The following is a 21,625-nucleotide window of genomic DNA, read 5'->3' on the forward strand; positions in this document are numbered from 1 at the left end:
TGTATATAAAGAGTGCAAAAGTGCACATGTAACACTTTTTACATTTTAACATTGGTTAAAATTTAAAAATTGGTAGAGAGTATACTCAGTGTACCATTCTTTTAACTTTTCTGAAAGTTTGAAAGTATGAAAAATAAAGCTCTGAGAGACAGAAAGTGTATATTTGAATCAGGCAGGCTTGGGTTCAAGTTATGGCTCTTCTGCTTACAGTGGTGTTATCTTAGGCAAACTATGTAATTCCCTGAGTTTATTTTCCTAGCTGTGAAATGAGCATAATAATAACCCATCTTGTATGGTTGTTTGTGAGGATTATGTGAGGTAATCGATGTAAACTCCATAGCACAGTGCTTGATATATAGTGAGTGCTTAACAATTGGTAGTTATTTTTTTATTTTCAAGGTTCAAATAAACATTGAATTCTACGAATATTTGAGATGATGACCTAATTCTTGAGGGCCCAAAAAGCTGTCCTTTGGTTATAATTAAAGTAGATCAGTTTAGTAAGATGAGTACACAAAAATCAGTGAGGTTTCTGTACACCAGTAATGAAGAAATCTGAGAAGGAAATCAAGAAAACAATTCCATTTACAATAACAACTAAAATAATAAAATGTCTAGAAATAAGTTTAGTTAGGAATGTAAAGGTCTTGTACATGGAAAACTATAAATTACTGAAAGAAATTACAGGAGGCCTAAATAAATGGAAGGACATTCCGTGTTCGTGAATTAGAAGACTCGATATTGTTAAAATGTTAATATTACCCAAAGTGATTTTCAGTCAGTGCAATCCCAATCAGAATTCCAACAGCCTTCTTTGCAGAAATGGAAAAGCTAATCATCAAATTCATACGGAAGGACAAGAGACTGTCCTTGAAAAAGAAGAGTTAAGCTGGAGGGCACACAGCTTCTGGATTTCAAAACTTATTACAAAGCTACAGTAATCAAAACAATGTGATACTGGTACAAGGGCAGACATATAGACCAATGGAATCAAATTGAGAGTCCAGAAGTAAGCCCTCATATCTATGGCCAGTTGATTTTTTAAAAATTAGTAAAGTAATTTTAGATTTATAGAAAACTCATGCAGAAAACACAGAGTTCTAATATACCCCTCCCCCTACAATTTCCCTCTAATTAACATTTTTATTAGTGTGATACCTTTGTTATGATTGAAGTAAGAATATTATTAAATTTACACTATAACTATAGCCCATAGTTTATATTAGGGTCCACTGTGTGTTATACAGTTCTATGTTGTTTGTTTTTCCCTGATAACTTATATATAACCTTTAATTTCCCATTTCACTTATTTTCAGATATAGAACTTAGTGGTTTAATTACAATCACAAAGTTGTACCTCCATCGCTATCATCCGTTGTATGGCTAATTGGTATTTGAAAAAGATGTCAAGTCCACTCAAATAGTGCTGGGAAAATTGTATGTGCATATGCAATGAATGAAGTAGACTTCTATCTCATAATATATATAATTGTTCACTCAAAATGGATCAAACACCTAAATATAAGAGATAAAACATAAAATCCTTAGAAATAAATATGGATTTGACAATGATTCTGAGATAAGATACCAAAAACACAACAAAATAAGAAATAGATAAATTGGACTTAATCAAAATTAAAAAGTTTTTGTCCATCAAAAGACATTTACCAAGAAAGTGAAAAGACAACAGAATGGGAGAAAATATTTGGAAATCACATATCTGATAAGGGTTTAATATTCAGAATACATTAAGGATTTCCACAACAGACAAACAGCAGTTCATTTAAAAATAAGTAAAGGGCTTGAATAGACATTTATCCAGATAAGATATAAAAATGGCCAACAAGCACATGAAAATATGCTCAACATCATTAGTAAAATGCAAATAAAACCACAATGAGATACCATCTCACACCTACTAGAATGGCTATATATTTAAAAAAGTAAAGTAACAAGTGCTGGTGGGCATGTGGAGAAATCAGAACACTCATACATTTATTGGTGGGAATGTAAAATAGTGCAGACTTTGTGGAAAACAGGTTGGCAGTACCTGAGAAAATTAAACATAGCACTACCTTATGAACCAGCAATCCCAATCATAGGTATATACCCAAAAGAATTGAAAACGGACTCAAGCAGATATCTGTGCACTAATGTTCATAGCAGCATTATTCACAGTAACCAAAAGGTAAAAGTGACCAAATGTCTATCAACAGTGGAATGGATAAACAAATGTGGTATATACATACAGTGGAAAATTACTCAGTTGCAAAAAAGAATGAAGCTCCTGTACCTGGTACAACATGGATGAACCTTGAAGATATGTTGAGTGAAAGAAACCAGGCACAAAAGGACAGATATCGTCTGATTCCACTCATATGAAATGATCTAGAATAAGCAAATTCATTGAGGTGGGAAGTAGATTAAGGTAAGCAGGACAACAGGGGTAGGAATGGGGAGTTAATGCATAATGGCTTTAGGATTTCTCTTTGGGATGGTGGGAAAGTTCTGATAATGAATGTTAGTGGTGTAGCACAACATTGTGAATGATCAGTGCCACTGAATTAAAAGCTCCCAGGAGTGGTTGATGGGAAATTTTATCTTGTGTATATGTCACCACAATTTTAAAAAAGAAAGAGAAAGTCTAAAGAGACAATAACGATTAAATGCAATACATGATCTTGGATTGGATCTAAGAATGGAGGAGAAAATGCCTGAGAGGACATGATTGGGATAATTAAAAAAAAATTGGAATATAGACTGTATGTGTTATATCAATGCTAAATTTCTTGAACTTGATAACTGTACTTAAGGTGGTTATATAAGTTAATATCCTTATTAGGAAATGTCCATGATATATTAAGGGTTCAAGTTGCATAATGTATGCAATCTACCCTTAAATGTTTAGAAGGTAGATGGACAGAAAAATGGATAGATAGATAGAAAAATGATACAACATAAGTGGCAAAATGTTAAAAATTAGCATATCTGGGATAGAGGTTATATTGTCATTCTCTGAAATTTTGTAAAATAATACAAAATAAAAAAGTAAAAAAGCAGGTCAGTTCATTGGTCATCTTCAAACATCAATTGTTTTTTTTTTCTTTTTAATTTTTATTGTGGTAACATATATTTAACACAGAACTTCCCATATTAACTTTTTAAAGTGTACAGTTCAGTGGTGTTAATTATATTCACAATGTTGTGCTATCATTACCAAAATGTTTTCATCCCAAACAAAAACAATATACTCACTCTGGGCCGCTTCTCAGTGTTTTTCAGATTGCTTATGTCTTTTTAATTCTTTCACCTGCCTGCCCTCCTTCCCTTCACCCTTCCCTTCTTTTTTCCCCTCTTTTACTCAGTAGTAATGAGTATAGAGCGTCAGTGTATTTCTCAATGCCCTCACTGGCAAAGGAATTACTGAAAAGGTTGAAATGTAAACTTGCAAAGAACAAAAACATAGTAAAGAAAAATTATTCCCGCACTATACAGGTAATACCTATTTCAACCTGGTTTAACTGAAATCATTCTATGTAAAAGAAAAAACTTAATTTTTGGTAGATGATTTGTTCACATTAATATTACGTTACTGTTAAGACTTCAAATAAAATTTTCACAAACTTCAGATCTCTATATTATTTTATAGGTTGACTCTAGTTTTCTTATAATTATCTGATGATATATACATGCATAGACTCTAGTTTTCCAGTAATTATCTGATGATATATATATATACATAGAGTGGCATAGAGGAAAAAAGTTGGGAGTCAGGATACTTGGGTTATAGTTCCAGTTTTGCCTTAAATTAACAACTGATTTCACTATTCTGGGCATTTATTCTTATATTTTAAAAATATAGGGGTTTTTTACTCTGGAGTTCATTTTTATGCAAGCTTCAGTTAGACATTGCTACCTATCATAACTTGCCAAACCACAACCAAAACCATTCCTGCCAAGCCTAAAGAATATGTAGGGCATTACATAAGAGTCTACAAAGGTTGCATGCGCTAGGGTAGCTTTCAGAAACCTACAACCTCCAGATGGGTCCCTGAAACAGATTAAGTCCTGAAATGCAGGGGGACCAACCTCTCCAGAACATCAACTAGTTCCATCTTCCTATCCCATATTATTGCTGTTCCGTTCCAAAGTGAAAAAATTAGAATGGTCATAGCCCAAATACCCCTAAAGAGTGGAAGAAAGATCAAAGGTGATGGTAGAGTTATACTGAGAAGATAGGGCTTAACAAGAGTATGAAGACTGAATCATTATATTGATATTTCTTTAAATCTCCATACCTTAGAGCAACTAGAAGCGAAAACCTAAAATTGTGGAAGTATAAACCAGACTAAACTCTGAAGTCTGTTCTACAACTAATTGTTCTATGCTTTGAAATTTATTGCTTTTTTGTATATATGTTATTTTCACACACACAAAAAAAAGACAAGGAGTAGTATAACAGAGGAGACAGGATTTAACAAATGAGTATGACTGCTAAATCATTATATTGATATTTGTTTTGGTCTCGAGTGTCTTGGAGTAGCTAGAAGAAAAAAAGAAAAATCATAGAACTGTAACCCATACCAAACTTTAAAATCTGTTCTATAACTACTTTTAATGTGTACTTTTAAATTTATTGCTTTTTTTGTATATGTGTTATATTTCACAATTTTAAAATGTTTAAAAAAAATTGGGTGTCATGATCTTTAAAGCCCTACCTAGCTCTGAAGTCCAGTAATCCAGGAAAACAGTCATTTAATGACTTGATCAGTAAGTGTGAACTTTGTCTCAGTGAGATATAGAACCCATGGTCAGGACAGAAAGCTGTGGCTGACTGAATGCAGGACTCCTGATAACCAGGTTGATTTTTCTGCTAACCCACACTGAATATGATTTTAGATTGTGTTATGTATTAAAAGCAGGTTATTTAAGGGTGGTGCGATAGTGATAGAATTTGGCAGAATTCTCGCCTGCCGTGCCGGAAACCTGGGTTTGATTCCCTGTGCCTGCCCCTGTAAAAAAAAAAAAAAAAAAAAAAAAAAGCAGGTTACTTAAATACACATAAACATGCATACATACACCATATTCACAATAGGATGTCAAATTCAGTTGTAGAATGGCCTAGATTTCTTAGGAAAATCTTATTACTTGATTTATATTCTGTCATCAGATGTACCTGCCAAAGCGATCACATTTTAAAACCACATATAGCTATTAGAAAAGTAAAAAGAAGTAAAACATTGGCTCAGATAGTTTCTCCCAAGGCTAACTGTGTATTTTGGGGGCCTTATAAGATACATTTACCAAGGTCATGTATCCAAAATATGGGGATATTATGTGAAGATTTTCTTGGGAAATGAAATATGAACTAATTGAAAACAAAATCATTATGTAATAGGAAAGATTCAAACTAGTCTTTTCTTCCCTCAGACAAGAATTAGTTTTTCTTTATACAACTTTATTACAGTATAATAGGTATCATAAATTGTACATATTATAAACTATATTTTAAAGTGTACAATATATGTATTATCACCACCATCAAGGTAATTAAGTTATCAACCACTGCCAAAAGTTTCCTCATGCCCCTTGCATAAGGAACTATCACTATTCCTAAACAACCACTAATGTGCTTTTGTCAGTGTAGATTAGTTTGCATTTTGTAAAATTTTATATAAATGGAATTATACAGTATGTTATTTTATCTGGCTTCAGAAAACATATTTTGAGGTCCATCCATGTTGTATCAATAGTTTATTCCTTTCTAGTAGGTCATTGTATGATTGTAACACAATTTGTTTATCCATCCACCTGTTGATGAATATTTGGGTTTCAATTTGGGGCTGTAACTAACAAAGGTAATTTCCTTTTTTATGTCTTCTTTGATTTGTGGATTATTTAGAAGTGTGTTATTTACTTTTTAAAAACTGGGGGATTTTCCATGTATCTTTCTGTTAGTGACTTCTAATTTATTTATTTTTAAAAATATAGTTCTTTATTCAAATAGCAATGTGAGTGATAGATGAATACAAAATTAAATTACTTTTTTTCATCATATAGTTGTATATTCATCATCATGATCATTTCTTAGAACATTTGTATCAATTCAGAAAAAGAAATAAAAAGAAAACAAAAAAATTCATACATACCATACTCCTTACCCCTCCCTTTCATTGATCACTAGTATTTCAATCTACTAAATTTATTTTAACATTTGTTCCCCCTATTATTTATTTTTAATCCGTATGTTTTACTCATCTGTCGAAAAGGTAGATAAAAGGAGTATCAGACACAAGGTTTTCACGATCACACCAGTCACATTGCAAAAGCTATATCATTATACAATCATCTTCAAGAAACATGGCTGCTGGAACACAGCTCTACATTTTCAGGCAGTTCCCTCCAGCCTCTCCATTACACCTTAACTAAAGAAATAATATCTGTTTAATGCATAAGAATAACCTCCAGGATAACCTCTTGACTCTGTTTGGAATCTCAGCCACTGACACTTTATTTTGTCTCATTTCGCTCTTCCCCCTTTTAGTCGAGAAGATTTTCTCAATCCCTTAATGCTGAGTCCCAGCTCATCTAGGATTTCTGTGCCATGCCTCCAGGAAGGTCCACACCCCTGGGAGTCATACCATATGCAGAGACGGGGAGGGTGGTGAGTTTGCTTGTCCTGTTGGCTGAGAGAGAGAGGCCACATCTGAGCAACAAAAGAGATTCTCTTGGGGGTGACTCTTAGGCCGGATTTTAAGTAGGCTTAGCCTATCCTTGGTAGGGTTAAGTTTCATGTGAACAAACCCCAAGATTGGGGGCTCAGCCTGTTGCTTTGGTTGAGTGACTTCTAATTTGATTCCACTGAGGTTAGGTAATTTTTATGAATTAGATTCTTTTATATTTATCGAGAATTTATGGTTGACCTTGGTAAATGTTCCATGTGCACTGGAAAAAAATGTGTATTCTTGTATTGGGTGCAGTGTTCTATAAATGTCAATTAGGTGAAGTTGGGTGATAATGTTGTTCAGATCTCCTAAATCCTTAACAGATTTTCTGTCTTATTCTGTCAGTATTGAGAGAGAAGCTTTGAACTTTCTGATAACCATCATGGTTACCTCTATTTTTCCCTTGCATTTCTGTCAGTTTTTGTTTCATATTACTTTGGAGTTGTGTTAATAGGTGCATAGACAACTAGAATTTTATTAAGTCTCCTTGATGAATGACCCCTTTGGTATTATGAAATTATCTTTTTTATCCCTGGTAATATTATTTTCTCCAAGACCTACTTCATCTGATATTAAGGTAGCCACTTCACTTTTCTTTTGATTGGTGTCAGCATGGCGTATTTTTTCTCATCCTCTTACTTTTTAATTTATTTTTTATTAGAAAACTTGTAGGTTTACAGACAAATCATACAGAAAATATAGTTCCCATATATTCCCTCCCCCACATACAGTTTTCCCTATTATTAACACTTTGCATTAGTGTGGTACCTTTGTTGCAATTGACGAAATGATATTATTATAATTATACTGTTAACTGTACTTCATAGTTTACATTATGGTTCACTGTGTTGTAAAATCCTTTTTTTAATTTTAATTTATTTAAGTAACATATATATATATATATATGTCCTCAAATTTTCCCTTTTAACCACATTCAAGCATGTAATTTAATAGGTTAATTATATTCACAATCACAATGTTGTACTAACATCACAACCATCCATTACCAAAAACTTTTCTATCATCATAAAATGGGCCCTTTATCCTTCCAAACTAATTTGATAATTGGCGTTTCCATTTATGCAGAGTAGGCTGTTGGAATTTTAATTGGGATTGTGTTAACTCTGTAAATTGCTTTGCGTAGAATTGACATCTTAACAATATTTAGTCTTCCAATCTATGATCAGAATGTTCTTCCATTTATTTAAATCTTCGATTTCTTTTAGCAGTGTTTAGTAGTTTTCTGTGTTCAAGTTCTTTATATCCTTGGTTAAATTTACTCTTGGTAAATTTACTCTTGGTAAATTTAACCAGTAAAAAAAAAAAAAGTTTTTTTTGTTTGTTTGTTTGTGTCTTTTGTTTTTTTTTCTTTTTCCTTTTCTTTTTTTTATTATTATTATTTTTATTTTTTTCTCTATATTAACATTCTATATCTTTTTCTGTTGTTTTGCTAGTTCTTTTCCTAAATCGATGCAAATGTACTAAGAAATAATAAAAAAAAATTTATTCTTGGATATTAGATTCTTTAGTTGCTATTGTAACTGGAATTTTTGCTTTATTTCCTCTTCAGATTGTTCATTACAAGTACATAGAAACGCTACTGAGTTTTGCGTGTTGGTCATGTACCATAGCACTCTGTTGAATTTATTTATTAGCTCTAATATCTTTGTTTTGGATTTTTTTTTTTCAGGATTTTCATGTCATCTGCAAATAGGGCAAGTTTTACTTCTTCCTTCCCAATTGATATGCCTTTTATTTCTTTTTCTTACCTAATCGCCCTGGCAAGAACATCCAGTACAATGCTGAATAATAGTGTTGACAGTGTACATCTTTGTCTTATTCCTGACTTTAGAGAGAAAGCTTCCAGTCTTTCACGATTGAATATGATGTTAGTTGTGGGTTTTTCATATATGCTTTTTAAAAAATGTGTCTCGTTATTAGTATGTATTTCTATGTCTGTACATATACACACTCACAGGCAGATATGTGAAATGTATATTATAGGGAATTCTGTTCACAATGCTTTTTTGTTATTTTGGGGATTTTTTTGGTTCATAGGCCAGGAATCGAACCCAGGTCTCCTGCATGGCAGGTGAGAATTCTACCACTGAACTACCCATGCACCCCTCATATATGCTTTTTATTATATTAAGGGAATTTCCTTTTTTTTTTTTTTTTTAACTTTTTTATTGTGTAATATATACAAAGCAAAGAAAGAAAAAAAGCAATAGTTTTCAAAGCACTCTTCAACAAGTAGTTACAGGACAGATCCCAGAGTCTGTCATGGGCTACAATACCATCCTCTCAGATTTTTCCTTCTGGCTACTCCAGAATATAGGAGGCTAGAAGGCTTAAATATTTTTTTATCATCATAACTGACTTTTTAAAAAATTTTTCATGAAAAATAGCATATATATAAAAAAGCAATAAATTTTAAAGCACAGCACAACAATTAGTTGTAGGACAGATTTCAGAATGTGGTATGGGTTACAGTTCCACAGTTTTAAGTTTTTACTTCTGGCTTCACTAAGATACTGGAGACTAAAAGTGATATCAATTTAATGATTCAGCAATCACATTTGTTTGTTAAACCCTACCTTCTCTGTATAACTCCACCATCACCTTTGAAATTTCTCCCACATTTAGAGGTATTTGGGCTATGACTATTCTAACTTTTTTGTGTTGAAAGGGGCTGTCAGTGATATGGGGTAGGGAGATGAAACTAGTTGATGTTCTGGAGAGACTGGGCCCTCTAGGTTTCAGGACTTATCTGGTCCAAGGACCTATCTGTAAGTTGTAAGTTTCTGGAAAGTTAGCCGCATGCATGGAACCTTTATAGAATCTTATATATTGCCTTAGGTGTTCGTTAGACTTGGCAGGAGTGGTTTTGGTTGGGGTTTGGCAAGTCATGATAGGTAGCAATATCTAACTGAAACTTGCGTTACGGTGACCTCCAGAGTAGCCTCTTGACTCTATTTAAACTCTCAGCCACTGATTCTTTATTAGTTACACTTCTTTTCCCCCTTTTGGTCAGGGTGGAATTGTTAATCCTATGGTGCCAGGGCTGGACTCATCCCTGGGAATCATCTCCCACCCCACCAGGGAGGCTTTCGCCCCTGGATGTCTCATGTAGGGGGGAGGGCAATGATTTCACTTGCAGAATTGGTTTTAGAGAGAGTGAGGCCACATCTGAGCAACAAAAGAGGTCCTCCAGAAGTAACTGTTAGGCATGCCTATAGGTAGGTTAAGCTTCTCCGCTACCCACATACTTCACAAGAGTAAGCTTCAAGATCAAGCGCTTGGTCTGTGATTTAGGTGTCCCTAATGTTTGACCCAGTATCAGGGGATTCCCTGATGGTAAAATTTAATAGTTCCATGTTTTTCCTCTAGTCCCTCAAGGATCTTTGCCAATATGTTTTTATTATCTGCTTAGTATATTCTAGGATGCATCCAGGTATTACATTAAGCTATACAGGATTAAAGTCCCTCATTCTTATTCTGGGCTCCCTGTGTTTCAGTTATTCAGATGAGCTATCCAGACAAGTTGAGTTAGATTGTGTGCTACAGAAAATTTAGGTTCCAGACAAAACAAACCTTTCTTCCTTTGGTCTCAAAGAGTAGGTACAGTTCTAAAATATAGACAATGTCTTCCTTACCCTGTGTTCTGAATTACCTTAATTGGGACCTGATTGGCTTTGTCCGAGAATTTGTCCGTTTCGTCTAGGTTATCTGATTTGTTGACATATAATTCAAAGTATCCTCTTATAATCCATTTTATTTCTGTGGCATCAGTAGTAATGCCCCCCTTCATTTCTGATTTTAGTTATTTGCATCCTCTCTCTTTTTCTCTTTGTTGGTTGGCTAAATGTCAATCTTACTCATCTTTTCAGAGAACCAACTTTTGATTTTAGTTGATTCTCTCAATTTTTTTTAACTTTTTTTATTAATTAAAAAAATTAACAACAAACAAAGCATTAAGATATCCTTCTATTCTACATATACAATCAATTCTTAATATCATCACAGTTGCATATTCATCATTTCTTAGAACATTTGTATCGATTTAGAAAAAAATAAAAAGACAACAGAAAAAGAAATAAAACGATAACAGAGAAAAAAAAGATTATACATACCATACCCCTTACCCCTTGCTTTCATTTACCACTAGCATTTCAAACTAAATTTATTTTAACATTTGTTCCCCCTATTATTTATTTTTATTCCATATGTTCTACTCATCTGTTGATATGGTAGATAAAAGGAGCATCAGACACAAGATTTTCACATTCACAGAGTCACATTGTGAAAGCTATATCATTGTTCAATCATCATCAAGAAACATGGCTACTGGAACACAGCTCTACATTTTCAGGCAGTTCCCTCCAGCTTCTCCACTACATCTTGAACAACAAGGTGATACCTATTTAATGCGTAAGAATAACTTCCAGGATAAACTCTTGACTCTGGTGATTCTCTCAATTTTTTACTCTCCATTTCATTTATCTCTGCTTTAATCTTTGTTATTTCCTTCCTTCCCCTCACTTTTGGCTTTAGTTTGCTCTTCTTTTTCTAGATCGTCAGTTGTGAGATTGGATCTTTGACTAGAGATCTTGCTTCTTTCTTAGTAAGCATTTAGAGCTATAAATTCCCCTCTCCACATAGCCTGTACTGCATTCCATTAGTTCTGATGTGTTCATTTTCATTTTCTTCAGATATTTCCTAATTTCCTTTGAGATTTCTTCTTTGAAATCTCAAACCCATTGGCTGTTTAAGAGTGCGTTTTTTAGTTTCCACGTATTTGTAAATTTTCCAATTCTCCATTATTAATTTCTAGCTTTATTCTGTTGTGGCTGGAGAAGATACATTATATGTTTTTAGTATTTTTGAACTTGTTTTGTGACCTAACATGTGGCCTGTCCTACAGAATGAGCTATGTACACTAGAGAAGAATGTATCTATATTCTGCTGCTGTTGGGTGAAATGTTCTATATATATATCTGTTAGGTCTAGTTGGTTTATGGTATCATTAGAGTATCCTCTTATTGATCTTCCGTCTAGGCGTTTGGTCTATTATTGAAAGTGATATATTGATGTCTCTTACCAATAATGTATAACCATTTATTTCTCCCTTCAAATCTGTGATTATTCATTTCATATATTTTGGGGCTCTGCCATTAGATGAATATATATATTTATGTCTTCTTGATGAATTATATAGTAGCCTTCTTTGTACATCATAACAGTTTTTTACTTAAAGTCTATTTTATCTGATCTTAGTCTAGCTACCTTAGCTCTCTTATGGTTACTATTTGAATGGTATATCTTTTCCATTCATTTATTTTCAATCAACTTCTATCTTTGAATTTAAAGTGAATTTTTGTAAACAACATATAGTTGGATCATGCTTTTTTATCCATTCTGCCAATCTCTGCCTTTTGACTGGATAGTTTAATACATTTATACTCAAAGTAATTAATGTTAATCTTTCTTCTGCCATTTTGCTATTTAGTTTTTGTAAGTGTTGTATCTTTTTGTCCCTCAATTCTTCTCTTAATGACTACTTAATATTTATTTGATTTTTTTTGTACTGCACTATTTTGAGCCCCTTTTCATTTCTTTCTGTATATACTTTACGTATATTTTCCTTGTGGTCATGATCAAACTTAAATTTAGCATCCTAAGTCTGTAACAATAATGTTTGATTTGATGTCAGCTTAACTTCAGTAGCATACCCTTCTGTCCTATACCTCCCCCCATATATTTTAAATTTTTATTGTGAAAAATAGTATATAAACAAAAAACAATACATTTCAAAGCATACCACAGCAATTAGTTATAAAGATTATTTCAGAGTTTGGTATGGGTTGCAATTCCACGATTTTGGGTTTTTACTTCTACCTGCTCCAAGACACCAGAGACTAAAAGAAGTATCTATTTAATGATCCAGCAGTCTTACTCATTTGTTGATTTCTGTCTTCTCTGTTATAACTCCACTTTCTCCTTTGATCTTTTTCCCAATCTTTAGGGGTTTTTGAGCTATGCCCATTCTAAATTTTTCATTTTGGAAAGGGCTGTTAGATAATATGGGATGGGGGATGGAACTAGTTAATGTCCTAGAGAGGCCCGCCCCTCTGGGTTTCAGGACATAACTGGCCTAAGAACCATCTGGAGATTGTAGGTTTCTGGAAAGTAATAATTGTGCATGGTACCTTTATAGAGCATCAGATAAAGCCCAAGATATTCATTAGCATTGGCAGGAATGGTTTTGGTTGGAGTTTGGCAAACCATGATAAATAGCAGTATCTAGCTGAAGCTTGCGTAAAAGTAGTCTCCAGCGTAGCCTCTCAACTCTACTTAAACTCTCTCAGTTACTGAAACCTTATTTGTTACAATTCTTTTCCCCCTTTTGGTCAGGAAGGCATTGTCCATTCCATGGTACCAGGGCCAGGCTCATCCCTGGGAGTCATATCCACATTGCAAGGAAGACTTTCACCCCTGGTTGTCATGTCCCACATAGGAAAGAGAGTGATGATTTTTCTTGCAGGGTTGGGCTTAGAGAGAGAGAAGCCATATCTGAGCAACAAAACAGTCTTACGCATAACTATTAGGTAGGTTTAGCTTCTCCCCTATATAAACAAACTTCATAAGAGCAAACCTCAGAATCAAGGAATTGACCTGTTGACTTGGGAATTCCTAATGTTTGAGACAGTTTCAGGGATTTTCCCCAATGGTAAAGTTTTTTCTTTTTTGGTATGGGCAGGCACTGGGAATTGAACCCAGGTCTCCGGCATGGCAGGTGAGAACTCTGCCTGCTGAGCCACTGTGGCCACCCCCAATGGTAAAGTTTAATAGTTCCATATTTTTTCTCCCATCCTTCAAGAGACTTTGCCGATACATAGATAATCAGAATGTCACGTGATCTGTAGTGACTCCCTCTGAGGGGAATATAATTTCCTGCCCCAGAGATATCAGGCTTGGATATGTGACTTGTTTTGGCCAATGGTGTCTGAGTGTACAAGGGATATGCCAGGTTTGAGTAGAAGCTTAAAGAACCGTTGTTTCCTGCCACTGCTCTGATCTTTCCCTCTATTGTAAGAATAATATGTACCTGTTGGGGACTGATCCTTCAGCCTGGGTCCTGTAATGAGAAGATATGCAGGGAAGAGCCATAGATGACCCACAGCTAACAACATGTAGCATAAACAAAAAATAAACTCTTGCTGTTGTAAACCAAAAAAAAAGAGAGACTTTGCCGATGCTTTTGTTTTGCTTTAAATATTTTTATTGATAAAGCTTAACTTGCCATACTTTTTAATTAACTGCTCATACTCTGGGATGTATCTGGGCATTACATTAAGCTATACAGAATTACAGGCCCTCATTCCCCTTCTGGGCTCCATGTGTTTGGTGGTTTAAGTGATCTGTCCAGACAGGTTGAGTTAGATTATATGCTGTAGAAAATTTCGGTTTTGGACTAAATAAACCTCTCTTCCTTTGGTCTCAGATAGTAGGTGAGATTCTAAAATACAGATAATGTTCTCCTTACCCCTGTATTGTGATTTACCTTAGTCCCAACTTGATCAGCTTTGTTCTTATCTCTAAGTAAAACCTGATTGCTTTTTCAGTTTTTTAAACAGTTGATGTATGTGGCAATGCAGACTTGGAAAACTCCTATTCTGAGTCTTAGGTGTCACACAGGTACCCAAAATTCCATAGAAAAACCCAGTTATACATATATAGCATAGCCTCTCAAAATTACAACTCTGGACTAAATGTGACTGTTTTAAGAGCTTACAGTCTAGGCCCCAATTTTCTTAAAGTATTTTCTAAATGAGACCATACAATATTTGCTGTTTTGTTCCTGGCTTATTTTACATCACATAACATCCCACAGGTTCATTCACAACATTGCATGCCTTATGACTTTGTTCCTTTCTGTAGCAGAAATATGGGGTGGCGGGGGAGCAATGAAAATTGTCTAAAATTGAGAGTGTTGAAGATTATACCACTAAGTGATAGACAGTCTCACCAGATAAATAATTCTTGGCTGGCAGTTGTTTTCTTTTAGCACTTTAAATATGTTGTCGCACTGCCTCTTGCCTCCTTGGTTTTTTATGAGAAATTGGCACTTAATCTTATTGGTACTCCCTTATACTTAATAGAGATATTAAGTATATACTTACTGCTTTTTTCTTAGAGCTTTCAGAATTTTCCTCTTGTCCTTGCCATTTCACAGTTTGAATACTATGTGTCTGGGCATGGTTTTCTTTGCATTTATCCTTTTTGGGGTTTGTTGCGCTTCTTGAATGTGTATATTTATGTCTTTCATTAAATTTGGGAAGTTTAAGTAATTTTTTGTTTCAATTATCATGATCTTCAACTCCAGAATTTGTTTGATTCTGTTAAAAATTTTTATCTATTGAGATTCTAATACTTTTTTTTTGAGATTCTAATTTTCGTTCATTGTTTTCCTTATATCCTTTAGTTCTTTCTCTGTATTTTCCTTGAGCATTTTGAGGATCAGTTTTTAAAGGTTTTGTCCAGGATATCCAAAGTCTGGTCCTCTTTGTTGATCGTTTTTGGATTTTTATCTTGTTTCTTTGGATGGGCCATCATTTCCTGTTCATCTTGTAATCTTTTGTTGCACACTGTATACTTTAATATCTTAAAGTGTTAGTCGTGTGCTCTCTCTTTTAAGTTTATATCCAATTGATTAAATGACAGATATTTCCTTGAGTTCCAGGAGCTAATAAAAACCAACCAACCAATGTAGAACACCTACAAATTGGCTCTGAATTGGCTGTTGCTCTCCTTTAGGGTTTAGCCTTCTTATCAAGGTCAGCTTGAGGTATATGTGACATTAAGGGACCTCTGTCTTTTCCAAGCCTGTGTCTTGTCTGGGCTTGAGCTTGCTCATGACCTTAGAAATTCCCCTGTGTACAGGACTATTAATGCTCCCTTGACTTCTTGTGAAGTATACTTTCTCCTACTCGTGGATGCTCTATTTTATGTCTTAAAGTCGGTAATCCTTTGCCCAGGCCACTTTGACTTAATTCTTTCTTATATTGCATTGGCTGTGTGCAAGCTGCTTTTGTCTGCAGGGAATGTGCTGGGAGGGCAAGCCTGAGACAAGTTTCCTGGTATAGTCTTTCAGGCTGCTATGCAATAGATTGACACAATATCCCAGTATGCTCACAGGGGTTATCTGGTCATTCTGGAAAAGGACCAGGGACCCACATTAGGAGTGCAGGCAGGCAGGCACTGGGTTGGAGTAGGGGCGGGGCCAGCAAGGGCACCACAAGCGACACCTTACCATATTTAAACCTATGTTGTCTTCAATCAACACACAGTTGCCATGACGCTTTAACTCTTTCTGGAGCTCTTTTCTGGAGTGGCTCTGCCGCTTTTTGCTAGTTGTTCAAAGATTCTGTGGGGGAATGTCAGCTTGGAACTCTTACACCATCTTGGTTGACTGGATGTCTTATCCATTACTTTTTTTTTTTTTTTTTTTTTTTTGGTTTTCAAATCTGTACAATGCATCCAGGTTAACCTCTCAACTCAGTTTGAAATCCCTCAGCCATTGACACTTTATTTTGTCTCATCTCTCTCTTCCGCCTTTTGGTCGAGAAGGCCTTCTCACTCCTCTGATACTGAGTCTCAGCTCATTCCCACATTGCCAGGAAGGTTCACATCCCTGGGACTCAAGTCCCATGTGGAGATCTTATCCTTTACTTTTAAACTATTTGTGTCCTTATACTTAAAATCTGTTTCTTGTAGGCAGCATGTAGTTGGGTCTTGTTTTTTTAATCCAATTTGACAATCACTGTCTTTATGAGGTGTTGAGACTGTTTATTTACATTTAATTTGACTATTGATTTGGTTAGGGTTTTGCTATTTATTTCTGCTTTTCTTCTCTTCCTGTCTTCTTTTGGATTATTTAACAATTTTTATGGTTCTATTTTATCTCTTTTGTTGGCTTATTAGCCATAACTCTGTTTTCTTATTAGTGGTTGCTTCAGGATTTGTAATGTGCGTTTTTAACTTATCACCACCTACCTTCAAGTGATATTATAACATTCATGTATAGTGTAAGAGCCTTATAATAGTATACCTTGAATTCTCTCCTGGCTTTTATACTATTGTTATCATATACTTTACTTTTACATAATTTATAAGACTCACAATACATTGTTACTGTTTTTGTTATACAGTCAATTATCATTAAAGAATAAACATTATGTTTTAAAAGTCAGAATTAATTCTTTTTGAAGATTTTTTTGTTAAAATTTTTAACAATAAAAACCAATCCGTCCATCAAAACATGTTTCTTAAAGTGGCTCCTGTGTGTCTAATTCTGTACTAGGGATTGTGAGTGTACTCAAAAGTGTAAAACATCTTGTCTTAGTTTCCTAAGCTGCTTAAAGCAAATACCATGAGATACCATGTTGCTCCCAGTCTTGTGGCATTTCCCATTCTTTTGCTCCCGTTCCTGGGGAACAGTTACCTTGAGGTCTCTTACTAAACATGCCTTTCTATGCATTTTTCCATAAATTGAATTATTATTTTAGATCCAACATTTGCCATGTATAACAATTATCAGGGGAGGTCCTTTGATAATTTGACTTCTTCCTCCTGATTATGGGAAGGGTGGGTAGGCAGTTTTCTTTATTTCTTTTATTCTGCTTCTGACTCTTCATCCCTATTCTTATTTCACCCACTCTTAGTATTACTGTTGCTCTTTTAGCTTTCCTCTTATTTGTGAGAGAGTGATGTTTTTCCTTCTGTAACTTTTAGAATAGAAATTGGCTGACCACTTATCAAACTAAGGTAGAAAGGATGCCCCTCTCATCTAGTCCAGTGCTCTTGGACTCTCAGTATTTCACATGGGAGAACATGTCAGGGTTCTTGTGACTAAATAACACATCAAGATAAGACTGCTTTCTAGGTAGTCACAGATGTATATGTCTAATTAAATTTAGAAATACAGAAACGTCTTTCCTTTTTGGGTGCCTAAACTGCCTGTTTTAGTTAGTCAGTCTGCTGTGACAAATACCATACAATGTGTTGACTTAAACAGTGGAATTTATTGGCTCATGATTTTGAGATTAGAAAATGTCCAAGTCAAAGTATCAGCAAAGGGAGGGTGGAGGGGATGGGAGAGGGAGGAGGAACGCAATATGCCAAAATGGAATGGCTTTTAAAAGGAAAATTTATTAAGTTGCAAGTTTACATGTCTAAGGCTATGAAAATATCCAAAATAAAGCAAGTCTACAGAAATGTCCAATTTAAGGTATCCAGGGAAAGATACCTTTGGTTCCAGAAGGCTGGTAACGTTCAGGATATATTTCTTAACTGGAAAGGCACATGGCAGAAATGGTTATGTCTGCTAGCTTTCTCTCCAGGCTTCTTGTTTCATGAAGCTCCCCTGGGGGTGTTTTCCTTTTTCATCTCCAATGATCTCTGGCTGCGTGGTGTCTCACTGGTTCTCATGGTTCTAAAGCTTTTTCCAAAAATGGTTCCTTCTTAAAGGCTTTCAGTAAACTAATCAAGACCCACCTGGGGCACCACATCTCCGTGGAGATAACCTAATCAGGTTTCCAAGCTACAGTGCTGAATAGGGATGAAAAGAAACAGCTGCCTCCACAAAATGGATCAGGATTAAAACATGGCTTTTCTAGTGTACATAATCCTTTCAAACCAGCATAACCTGTAAGAGGAATTTACCCATTTACAACAATATGAATATCCTCTCTTCCCTAGGAAACATTGTCGTCATGGTCCTGGGAACTTTACCAAATGCTCTTCAGCCAGAGATTTCTTGCCCCAGACAGCACATTTTGACTACTCTCCCATAGTATTCTGTAGGAGAGCTTGGTGGGCTGCTTTCTACATGCAGGGCAAGTTCTCAACCCTGAGGCCCTCAGGCCACCACCAGACAGATTGGGCCAGATATACGTGCTCCAGTATGTGCCTGAAACTTACTTTGCTCCCTCTGAAACTGGGACCAGGGATCTGCACTGGGAATGTGGTCTAGCTCTACTCTGAGCCAGAGAAGGGATGGAGAGGGGCTACCCAGGATGCCATGAGATCCTGCCATTTTTAAGTGCCATTTTCTTGATTCAGTGCTTTCCCTGTTACTGCAATCTTTTAACTGCTTCTAGGGTTTTTAGAAAAATGTTTCTGCCAGTTCTTGCTGATTGATTATTCAAAAGTTCTCTTGGGGTAAGGAACCTTAAAATGCCTCACTCTGCCATTTCATTCGCAGTGGGGCCCCTTCATTTTTTTTTTTTTGATTTATTTATTGCTAGATCTTAACATACAAATAATCCATACATGGTGTACAATAAACAGCATCATCACATAGTTGTATATCATCAGCACAATCATTTTTTAGAACTTTTGTATCACTCCAGAAAAAGAAATAAAAAGAAAAAGCTCATATATCCCATACCCCTTACCCATCCTGCTCATTGACCACTAGCATTTTCATCTACTGAATTTATTTTAAACTTTGTCCCCCCTTTATTTATTTTTTATCCGTATTTTTTACTTATCTGTCTATACCCTAGAAATAAGGAGCCTCAGACACAAGGTTTTCATAATCACATAGTCACATTATAAAGCTATATCGTTACACAGTCATCTTCAAGAATCAAGCCTCCTGAAGCACAGCTCAACAGTTTCAGGTACTTCCCTCTAGCCACTCCAATACACCATAAACTAAAAGGGGTATCTATATAATGTATAATAATAACCTCTAGGAAAATCTCCCAACTCTGTTTGAAATCTCTCAGCCACTGAAACTTTATTTTGTCTCATTTTTCTCTTCCTCCTCTTGGTCAAAAAGGCTTTCTCAATTCCATGATACCAGGATACGGCTTATCCCGGGATTTCTGTCCCACGTTGTCAGGGAGATTTACACCCCTGGCCCTTCATCTTTTAAAAGATATTTTTTTCTGGGTATAGAATTCTGGTTGACAGTTATTTTTCTGTGCAAAAGATGTCACTCCATAATCATCTACCTTGCGTGGTTTCCAGTAAGAAGCTTGCTATAATTCTTATCTTTGTTCTGGGGAATATAATGTGTGTTTTTTCTTTGGTTACCTTCAGGGCTTTTTTTGTCTTTTGTTTTCAGCAACTTGAATAAGATTTGCCTAGCTATGGGTTTGTTTGTGTTATCTTGCTTGGTATCCTCTGAACTGCTTGGATCTGTAATTTGTCTCTATCGTTAATTTTGGAAACTTCTTGGCCACAATAGCTTCAAATATTTCTTCTGTCCTGTTCTTTCTGTCTTCCACTTTTGGGATTCAAATTATGTGCATGTTAGATTATTTGATTTGTCCCACAGCTCTGGAATATTCTATTACACTGTTGTTTTTTTCTATTCTATTTTTCTTTATGCTTCATTTTAGCTAATTTCTCTAGACCTACTTTAAAATTCATTAATTTTTTCTTTGATTGTGTCAAGAATAGAGATGAGCTTATTGAAGGCATTCTTCATCTTTGTAACTGTTTTCATTTTTAGCATTTCTATTTGATTCTTAATAGTTTCCATTTTCTCTACTGTACTTTCCAACATTCGTTTTTATCTTTTTCTTTCCCAGAAAGCAGCCATTTAGAACAAGATTTGAGTTTGGTGTTTTTTATGCCTCTTTTACATATCTTAGGTTAGAAAAAACATTTTGACCCAGAAATCACCAAGATCTGCTCCAACATAGAAGGACATAAGAAGTGTATTCAAGTCAGCTTGGTTTGAAAGCAGGAAGTTACAGACCAGTTCCATTGAAGAACGAAGAGCTGCTGTGTACCCACCAATGTGATTGATTTCCTTGGGGTCAGTAGTTACCTAAATTTATTCTTTTCCTCCTTATCTACTTCACCAGACCATCAGATAATTGACTATTATTTTTCTCTTGCTCAATGGCATGACTAGTTATAGCCCCTTCAATCTAAACAAAATAAATGTGGGTTACTTATATATATATATGTATACATATTTATATATGTATGTATGTATCGCATTCTTGAAAGGGTCATGAATCCTAGAATTGACGTCTTGGTAATGTTAGGTTTATAGAATCCTATAAAGACCCATTTTTTTCCTGACAGTTCCAAAATAGGAAGCTTCCTGAGTCCTCATCTAATGAATATGGTTTATCTGTGTCTGGCCACAGTCATGAATTTGTTCACTCATTTGTCCTTTCATTCATTCAAACCTTTTGTAAACCTGCTATCTCAGAGTTACTGTATTACATTCGGTGAGGATTAATTACAAAGCTGAACAAGATGTTTTCTCCAGGAGCACACGAGAGTGTGGTTAGCACCATAATGGTACAGAATGCTATCGGACACAGAGCATAATGATTTGCTTGGGCTAGTGCTTTGTGAAAGAGGTAGCATTTTAACTAAGTTTTTAAAAATGATTAGGATCTTGACAAGCAGAGAGGAGGGTGGCCATTCTAAGCTAAAAAGGTACTGATTCTTGAAGTATTTGGCAATTTATACTGTACTACTTTGAGACCCTCGTTCTTTTTCCTCGCCATTTACTCCCATTACAAGTCTTCCTTTTTTGTTGTTCCTTCTGTCTTTTGAGTAATTTTTATCTCCTTTTTTCCCCTATAGTTCCTAGTTATAGGTCTTACTACACTAGTTCTGTGGTTAAGCACTCAGATATGCAAAAAACCCTTCAAATAGAAGTTCAGGGCAACATTATCCTCCATCTAGCCTGTGTTTCAGAGTGTATCCTTAGAAAAGTAAAGCAGATCCTTCCATGTAGGCCTGTGGACCCTGCTGAAAGGGCCGATGATGTCATATTAGATGTCATCATGTGGAATAGACCAGAACCTTCCAGAGCACATATTAGGTGCTTGCCCTTGTTCTTGACATTTTTACACTTTAAT

At 35.2% G+C, this 21,625-nt stretch overlaps 1 protein-coding gene across 6 annotated transcripts in view; it reads left to right on the forward strand.

The window, feature by feature from the left end:
- The window catches only part of SLC26A2 (solute carrier family 26 member 2), a 36,185-nt gene that overhangs the window by 4,087 nt on the left and 10,473 nt on the right, over nt 1–21,625 (forward strand). For 3 of the 6 annotated variants that reach the window (XM_077137394.1, XM_077137397.1, XM_077137398.1), the window contains exon 2: nt 20,393–20,559. The exons of 1 other annotated variant lie outside the window; for it this stretch is intronic. The gene's annotated coding sequence lies outside the window, so the exon portion shown is untranslated. Of the gene's footprint in view, nt 1–6,544; nt 6,665–10,979; nt 11,139–20,392; nt 20,560–21,625 lie in introns of all 6 variants that reach the window. 2 more of the 6 variants (XM_077137396.1, XM_077137395.1) reach the window with 2 other exon arrangements.

Source organism: Tamandua tetradactyla, chromosome 20, assembly GCF_023851605.1.
Source record: "Tamandua tetradactyla isolate mTamTet1 chromosome 20, mTamTet1.pri, whole genome shotgun sequence".
Classification (NCBI taxonomy): domain Eukaryota; kingdom Metazoa; phylum Chordata; class Mammalia; order Pilosa; family Myrmecophagidae; genus Tamandua; species Tamandua tetradactyla.